General features: G+C 35.5%; 1 non-coding gene across 1 annotated transcript; it reads right to left on the bottom strand.

The window, feature by feature from the left end:
* Nucleotides 1-1,036: 1,036 nt before the first annotated feature.
* LOC107488580 (uncharacterized) lies at nucleotides 1,037-6,335 on the bottom strand. Its single transcript, XR_008009738.1, has 6 exons — nucleotides 5,895-6,335; nucleotides 5,219-5,363; nucleotides 4,753-4,812; nucleotides 3,736-3,884; nucleotides 3,554-3,630; nucleotides 1,037-2,593 (listed from the first exon to the last, which is right to left on the bottom strand). It is a non-coding gene; the product is annotated as an uncharacterized LOC107488580 (transcript).
* Nucleotides 6,336-9,491: the final 3,156 nt, after the last annotated feature.

The following is a 9,491-nucleotide window of genomic DNA, read 5'->3' as shown; positions in this document are numbered from 1 at the left end:
TTGAAATGATAAGGGCCAACAGGGACTTGTTCGCCTGGACACCAGCCGACATGCCGGGCATAGATCCACAAATCATCTCACATCACCTAGCCGTCAAGCCGGAAGCACGCCCAGTGGCTCAACGGAGGAGAAAGATGTCGGCGGAAAGAGCGGAGGAGGTAGCCAAGCAAACGGCCGGCCTCCTAGAAGCAGGCTTCATACGGGAAGTGGACTACTCGACGTGGCTCTCAAATGTGGTATTGGTGAAAAAACACAATGGCAGGTGGAGAATGTGCGTGGACTACTCTGACCTTAACAAAGCATGCCCCAAAGATTGCTTCCCCCTCCCCAACATAGATGCACTCGTCGACGCCGCGGCGGGATACCGGTATCTGAGTTTCATGGACGCATACTCCGGTTACAATCAGATACCGATGCACCGACCAGACGAAGACAAAACGGCGTTCATAACGCCAGGAGGAACTTTCTGCTATAAGGTAATGCCATTCGGCTTGAAAAATGCGGGGGCGACATATCAAAGGCTGATGAACAGGATATTCCACGACCTCATAGGGAAAACAGTTGAAGTTTACGTGGACGACATCCTGGCAAAAACAACACGACCTGACGACCTTTTAAACAACCTGGCAAGTGTATTTGCGTCCCTTCGTCAACACGGTATGAGGCTGAACCCCCTCAAGTGCGCCTTCGCCATGGAAGCCGGCAAGTTTATGGGATTTTAAGTAAATACCAACTCACTAATTGATTTGTTTTTATTGAAATTTTACTTCACTCCAAATTATTTGTGTTCAACAATTACCAAACGCACCTAATGTATTTAGTCTAGTAGAATACATCAATTATTATCCTAGACATTTGTTATAGTCTAGACTAGGCACTTTACTAACATTTGTTTCAGTTTTGACTACATACTGATGCTACTATAGGTTAGAATTTCAATTTCAATAGCATTGGAAACCATAAAATTATATACTCCAAAGAGCTAAAAACTAAGAGAGACATGACTTCAAGATTAATCAAATAAACACATAATACATACTAAATATGACTACTAGAATTCTCCATCACTGTATATATGTATACTAAGAATATTCATGCATGGATTAAATAGTGAAATATCTAATCCATTGGTATACATCATTCTCATCCAATATTAAAAAGGTTTAACTATAAATTGACTAAACTATGCAGCCGACCCTGCCTAAGAGGGTTGTTTGCGAGCTGGCATTTTGGAGGGATGGGAAGAGTAGGAAAAGAAGGGAAATGTAATGTAAAAAATTTAAAGTTTAACACTACAAGCCTTTCCTTTCCTTCCCTTTTTCCCGTAAAACCCAACTCAGAAACAACCCTAATGGGACAAGCATTTGTTGTTGTTGTATTCTAATCTATTAGGCTACGTTTGGAAGGGAGATTGAGACTCGAAAACAGAGACTAAATTAAGTCTTTGTATTGTGTTTGATATAAAATGTATTGAACTGAGTTATGTCTCCATATTATATGTAGTTTAACATAAATACGGAGATTAAAAGGTAGATTTGGAATTTGAAAAGTTAAATGAGGGTATTTTTGAAAGGAAATGTTATCAAAGTTTCTATCTCCATTCCCAAAAATTTCAGTCCCCTGTGTTCCTATTTTCTCGTACTAAAGGGAATTTTGTGTTCCGGGACTGAAATTTTAGTTCCAGTCTTTGGCCACCAAACACAATACTAAGTCCCAATCCCAGTCTCTGGAAACAAACACTACCTTAAAGAAGTAGCATAAGTAGTACAAAGGTAAACTACAATGTAAGCCCATTGGCTTTTACCTCTTTTGTGCTTTTCTCCTTCTAGCCTGTGCTTTTTGCCATTTTTTCTTGGAACCAGTTTACTCTTTGGTCTCAATTTCAACTCAGGTGAGAATTTGTAATTTGGATCTCTCATACGTGCTCGTATGTCCTTGAAAAATTGCATATTCAATTGTTTAGGCCCTCCTTGTCGAAGCTCTGCATACTCTGGACCTGAAACAACATTCTCAAATGCTCCAATAAGAATGTCCAAGTCACTCATTACTTCCCATACATTGGTGTACCTCCCATCTGGACCTTTCTTTAGTTTCTTGAGAGCATTCTCAACAGCAATCTTCCGAGCTTGCTTTCCTGGTGACAACTCTTCCGGTTCTTGTTCGGCTTTCAACATCTCTGAGATGGTTCTATATTTCGGCATTTCATCAAACTCAAACAATTTATCTATGTACTTATCACTTTTTTCATTTGGATAAGCTTCTGTAGGAATGTCATCATCACTGTCCATTTCATCACCAGTCCACAGCGTCTTCTCTTCATCGGTGTCAGACCAAACACTTCTTAACTCATCACTGTCATCGGCATCGATCAGATCTGCATGTTCTTTAGCTTGCTGTCTTGCCTTCCTAATCTCTTTATCAGGATGACTCTTTGAGTCCTTTTCTTCATCAGTTTCATCTTCGCTTCCTGTCCATAGAGTGTTATCTTCATCCATCTCCTTCGCCCAGGCTTTCCTGAAATCTGCACTCCCTGGTTTTCTGCTGCTAAAGAGATCATAACCTTTGCGTCCACCTCGAGCATATGTTCTAGTTGCTGGAAATACAGATCATTAGTTAAGCAGAACAAAGTAGTGAATAGATTTATCAATGTAACACAACAAAAAAGAATAATAAATAAATAAATAATCATGGATAGAAAAAAGGAACTCATTTCATCTTTCATAAAATCTCATCTAATCATAGTACAACCAGAACCAGTATCAAGGTCCAAGGAGGACCCCTCTTGAGGAATTTTTTGTCTTTGTTTTCCATAACACAAAAGGAATATATATATTCCTTTATTTAGGGACATGATAATATTCATGGTCTGAGGAGGAAAACAAATTCCTATGTAAGGGATCAAGTTTAACCCTGCTTACAAATTATTTGGGATTTCTATCATTAAATATGGTAGACACGTTGCCAAAGAAAATAGTGTATAAATGCATACAATATTATCTATTATCTCTCTGTCACTCTTACATAGTTACTATAAGCTATTATTGGAACTTTCAATAATAACTTATAGGCAAGAATTAAGAAGCTCTTCAATATTTGCTAGTGACTTAGTAGGTCATACAAACAAGTTCGAGATCAAATTGAGTCTTCTAACCAATTTCAGTGAAGTAAAGAAAAGAAAATCAATGTTTTAGGGCAGTCCCTTTTTATTCGTTATGTTTGCACAAGACCTGAATTTAGTCCACAATTTATCGACTTTCTACCAAAAGAAAAAACCTTAAAAGATGCACAATATATAGCAAAACAATGCAAATCTTCCATGGAAATCAATGAGATATGTTCTTAATCACAAAATTCTAAAACTGAAGAAAATAAAGAAGCATTCAGTTAGTGATCCTCCAAATACAAATTTAAAAATTCTAAGCCAGAACTTCTACATTCTTTCAAAAATTTAATCATGAATATACAAATTGCTACATATAGTAATTAACTACTGCCATCCAGTCGAAGTGAACAGGAATTAAGAATTTTATCAGTGGGAGATTGTGAATCTAACATTGAAAATTCATCACATAACCATTACTAAAACAACCTTTTAAAACACCTGGAGCTGAATAATAAAATACTTTGGACCTGGAAAGACCAAAAGAGCAACACATATGTGACACTTGACCAATATTTCACTGAAACACAAATGTATAAACAATTATCCATCAAAAAAGTCAGAATAAAACCCACTTTTGAGAGACCGGCACCGAATGTGACTTCGCAATCCTTACTACTGACAGAAAGAGGCCAGTGTAGGAACGTGATCTCCACCCCATCGGAACAAACTAACTGCTCTAACGCATTACCACCTCTTTTTAAAGTTCTTAATAATGCTTCTCCTGATGTTAACAAAAATTAGCAATTTCTATTACTCTACTACACAATTTGGTGCTACATATACATAGGTCTCAAGCATACCAAACTACAATGTTCTTACAACTTTTTTCTTTTTAAAAATAAATAAATAACTAAAATTAGTTAATTTTAGAAGAACAATCAACATCACTGAGCTAGATATACGCAAGGCATCAAAAGGAAGGGAAAACATGAGTGCATTCTATCACTCACCAGACCAGACCATCGTTATTTGGAAGCATAAATGTGACATTTCATCAAACAGTTTGAGGGCATAAAAATTAAAACCAAAAACAATAATAAAGACAGAGACAAGGAAGCGTGAGTAATAATCAACCGGCAAACAAAGCAAATTGGGAAAACGAAGGGCAAGGAAAAAACAAAGAGGAATCAGAACGATTGGAGTAAATAACTCACCCAGAACAAACAAGTCAAGGTCTACCATGTAGTTGGAAATAGAGGTGTTCGCGGTGCGGTTTGGTTCGGTTTTTGAGAGAAAGGTCATCCAATCCGATCATCTAATTAAACTACGGTTCGGTTTGGTTCGATTTTTTTAGCGAAATCATCCAAACTAAACCAAACCAAACCAATTAAAATCGATTTGATTTGGTTCGATTTATTCGGTTTTTTCAATCAATTCAAAAAAAATACTACCATACTTGTCTGGTCTGAAACAGCTAGCACTGAATGTTTGTTTAAATTGAAGTAATCCCAAATACAGGCCTAACATAATTTTTAACCAGGAAAAGAAAAGAAAGACAAAAGGGGAAAGCATTATTGATTACAGATGAGGGAAAAAGAAAGCAAAACATAACCACATAAGAAAAAATATAAAAATAAATAAATAAGCACCTTTTTCTGTTCTACTCCTTTGATTTTGCACACCAGTTCATATAGGTCCCTTATGTTCGCCTAAATTATATCAGAGAAACAGAAAAGCAATAATCAGAACTACGTTGGTCTAACATTTCAATTATCACATTATGCCAAGTTAGAACCAAAGTAGATGGCCTTGGAAAATATGCTAATAAGAAAGAGTAGAAGAACTTTACATATAATAGCAAATCATGTTCTTTACATGCAATAGGCTATCAAGTAATGTCCGTGTTCCAATGTCTTCCTCACATAAAAATACTCAACAGTATTTTTTCTTTTTGGATAAAAGATAAATATCATTGACATAATAATGCCAATGTGTATTACATATGCTTTTAAAATTGAATAGGTGTCGTACTTTAACGGATTCAATACTCATCTGTACTTAGTACAACATAACCGCAAAACCAACAAGACAACCCCATATGAAATCAGTTGGTACCTTTTTGCTTAATTTTACAGTTGACACACTGTTATCTCTGGCACCAGTCAACTCCAAAATGAGTGGGTGAACCTCAACACTATATTGCTTCTGTGCAGCACCCTGCGAGATCAACTTCCTCGGTGATGCTGGTCCACCTTTATACCTAGACCATGGTAGACAGAAACCTGTTACATATTGTACAAATCAAACAGTAGTGACCATCAGATGACACAATTGAAATATAACCTTAACCGCCCAAGTTCCAAGACTTCTCCATTTATATGTTACCTTCATGATGTCAATACCAAAACCTATTAAAAGATAGCAGATACAATGACGGAGGTAATCTAATACTTCAAATCTGCTTCCATTTTCTCATTATTCAAATTTATCTTACCATACTGATTTCAATCTCTTCCTGTCAAGATCCAGAACCTCCAAGACTTGATAAATCATACTAAATCACTTCAAAAGTAATTTTTTATTTTATATTATTTTTCCAGAAAAACTAATAATAATAATAAACCAGAAGCAGTTTCAGATAAAGTTTTTAGATATTATCACTTTATCGGATAACAGATATTCAACAATACCAACAATACAAAGTACAAACCAAAGCAGTTTCAGTAATTCAACAGAACAGCAATTGAAAATGAAAAACAAACAGAACAGCAATTTCAGTCAAATTACATACCTGACTCGGTGGCTCGGGCTCCATCTCTGACTTGAATCGGTGACTGGGTGGGAGGTGTTGTGTTGTGGGTGGCCAGAAACGCTGCTGGGTGGTGGCGTGGTGCGGCCTGCTGGGTGCGACTGTGCGAGGGTGGTGCTGGGCTGCTGGGCGCTGGCTGTGGCTGGGGCTTCGTGGTGCTCTCTCTGTCCGCGAGGAGGTCCTGGGAGCAGTGGGAGGAAAGATTCGGCGGCGCTGGGAGGTGGTGGGAGGAACGGTCTCGCCGGCGCTGGGGGTGCAGAGAGCGAGACTGTGAGATCCGAGAAGAGAGGGGCTAGTTTCCGTTAGGGGGTGGGACGTGGGGGTTACTGACTTACTAGGTTAGAAGAAGTTAGGTCACGTTCATTTGGGGGTGCTTTAGTGTTCAACTTTCACCTTCTCTGTACACTCAATTTTTTTTTTAATTATTAAAGATTTTGCTGATTTATTCATACAAATTATAATCTCATATTCTCGTCATTATTAATTACCACCTTATTGTGCTGCACCTAGTGATAGCATCACATTGTGATTTTCACTGTCAACACCATAGAATTTTCCAATATGAAATTGATAAAGCAGAGTTGAAGGTCCTTGCATAGTGCATACTAGCATGTTTACCAGTTTCACTGAAACTCTAGATATCCACTTCTACACTAATTTGATAATTTATCAGATAAGACTAAACGGTTGGTACTGCAAATACTACAATCTTATGAAATTATAAACACCGAAAAAGATAACAAAGTAAACATGGAAACAGCCGATAACCTTAAAAGTAGTACAAATTAAAGAAAGTATTGTAGAAACACGATTGCGAAGCAGAGAGTTGAAGTTGCTTCATCTTGGATACGAGTCTCCTTCAGCAATTGTGGTCTTCCAGCAATAAAGTCAGATTCATCAAGTCTCAGTGTCACCACTTACTACTTTTGCAAGATAGTGTTGTCAGAAGCTCTAGTTCAAGCTTACTACATTGTTTGGCATAAAGCTTGACTGCATAACTTCCATCACCATCAGGTTGTGTCTCATGGTGAAGGCTTGCTATGGCAAAAGACGCATCTTCAATTCCTTTGGCCTTCTTCATGGCCTCTTCCATATCCAATGTCCCAAAATTCTGCGTGAAAATAGACTTATTAGTGCTCAGGTGCTTGGTTATTCGCTTCACAATCTTGTCTCTGGTGTTCTGACTAAGAGGCCATAACTTTATTGAAATAGGTCCTTTAAGGAAGTTCCACTCCACACCATCCATTGCCATTGCAATCAGACCTACAACATGTGATGACTATTACAACATGCAGGAACAGGTGTTACACTAACCAGAAGGCAGAAGCCTTTATTCTTCTTGAAATTGGGGATAAAACTTGAAAATATTAAATATTCAATTAAACGTTAACAATCTTTATTATTGTTTTCCCTCTTCCTTCCTTTAAACGCATGAAAAGTTGGACACACGTACTCTGAAGTTTAAATAATTTGACTAAGCCAACATTGTACAGGACTACAGGGTAAATTATATAATAAACTATGATGAGTATAATCTATAATAATTTATGTTAACATAATAATACAGTTTCCAATGATATATAGTATTAAGGTAAAGCGGCAAACGAAAGAATAAACTGCAGGCCAAATAAAGTGACATAAAAATCATAAATGGGGTGAATTACAAATGAATAGCGTGGAAAGACGTATTTTGATTTTATAGTTTTAAGTGGCATGATAGTCGGTTTGAAAAATCCAAAAAGGAGTAAAACAGGAAGATCAAACAATGGAAAGTGTTTGGTCGGTCAGCAAAAGTAAACAACAGAAAAGAAAACATATACTTTAGTAAGTTGGCTAGTCCACAAATCTTGCCTTTAAAAATGTAATCGAGCGATCTGTTTGATTCTGAACTGATGAGACTATATGCAAAGGGAAGCAAGCGAGGATGATAGTATGCAGGAGAAAGCGTAATGAAGCACAAAATGTGGGAGCAGTAAAATGGTGCAATCAAATTTTGATTTGTAATACAAGTTTCGCATGTATATATTAACGGCTCACATATATATTTGCCGCTGCTTGCGGTAACCACCTAATTAGAAGTAACAACCGGCTCTTTTTAAACATTATTGATTATTGAAGGGAGTTACTATTGTTGTCATATATAGATAGATATCTTTCCACTTTCAGCTTCCTTCTTTGTGTTTAACTTAAAAAATATATATTTAAAAGGAAGTTTTTCTCTTTGTTAAGTGTAAAATGATAATATAATTAACACCGGTCTGATCTTATTATTCATTTGATTAAGGCTTAGTTTGGTAAAACTTTTACTTTTTAAAAATAGCTTATAAAAGTTAACTTTTAAAAGATGGCTTTTTAAAAATTGTAGCATTTATGTTTGGTAAATCAAATCAAAAACAACTTTTAATAAACATAAGCAACATCAATTGTGTTTGGTAAAATAGCTTTTAAAATTTAAAAATACTATAATAGACATAAATGCAAACATTAAATTTGAAAATTAGTTAACATATGAGGTTATATTAGACTTTTAAATTTTGAAAAACACAAGCCAACTTTGAAAAGTTCTATCCTAGGTGCTTTCAAAAGTATCCCGATCTTTTAAAAGCTGCAAGCACAAGCACATAATCTTTTTGATTTATCAAATACAAAATGAGGAATTGGAGCTTTTAAAAAGCACAAGCATATCTTCAGAAAGCTTTGCCAAACTAAGCCTAAATAGGTAATGTACTTTGGTACAAATCTTCAAAGGGATTGCAAAACTTATTTTTAGAGGAATATCAAAACTTATTATTGTTAAGTGCAAAACGTGACAGTGACACGCAAGATCTGCCGAATTCCTACCCAAGATAAACCCTTTTTCTGCAAAATTGACTTTCAGAAGGATTGCAAGTCAAATTCACCTAGCTAAAGTTTTCCTTTTAATGGTTTTTTTTTATCACGTCTTTTCAATGAGTCGTCTTCTTCAACTCAAATATCTTTTCTTTGTTAAGCTGAGCTTTATTATAAAAAATAAAAAATTTTAAAATTTTTTAAAGATAGTTATATATAATATGTAAATTTAATAATAATTAGTATTTGGTATTAAAAACGCAGAAATAAATTTATGTCGGATGCAAGGGCAACTCATGTTTGTTGTGGTGAAGGAGGAAAAAGATAAAAAACTTTAGGGCGGGGCCCAGGGAATCAGAACCAAATATTATTAATCATAGACCCATCATCCTTCAGATAAGGGTGTAATATTTTCATTGTTTCTATTATTATTACGAAAAAATGCTAATTACGAAAAAATTGCTAGAGGCGAGTAATTTTTGTAATTTATAACTATTAAATAGTTATTAAAATAATTTTAATGGTATGGAATTAGTATAAAATTTTATTCAATAATTTATTTTTTCTACATATTAACTAGAATTTAATAAAATTATTAGCTCTTAAACTTTTTTTATTATTATTAGATAATTAGATTAGATGACTACAACCACCAGAAACTTACATTGAAAGAGAAAATAAACGATAGTTGAAATTTGAAAATTCAAACGGAGAATTGCGTTGAGAGGTATAGACATTAGACACCAACAC

The sequence above is a fragment of the Arachis duranensis genome, chromosome 5 (genome assembly GCF_000817695.3).
Source record: "Arachis duranensis cultivar V14167 chromosome 5, aradu.V14167.gnm2.J7QH, whole genome shotgun sequence".
Taxonomy (NCBI): Eukaryota; Viridiplantae; Streptophyta; class Magnoliopsida; order Fabales; family Fabaceae; genus Arachis; species Arachis duranensis.
This window is presented reverse-complemented; position numbering and strand designations above follow the sequence as displayed.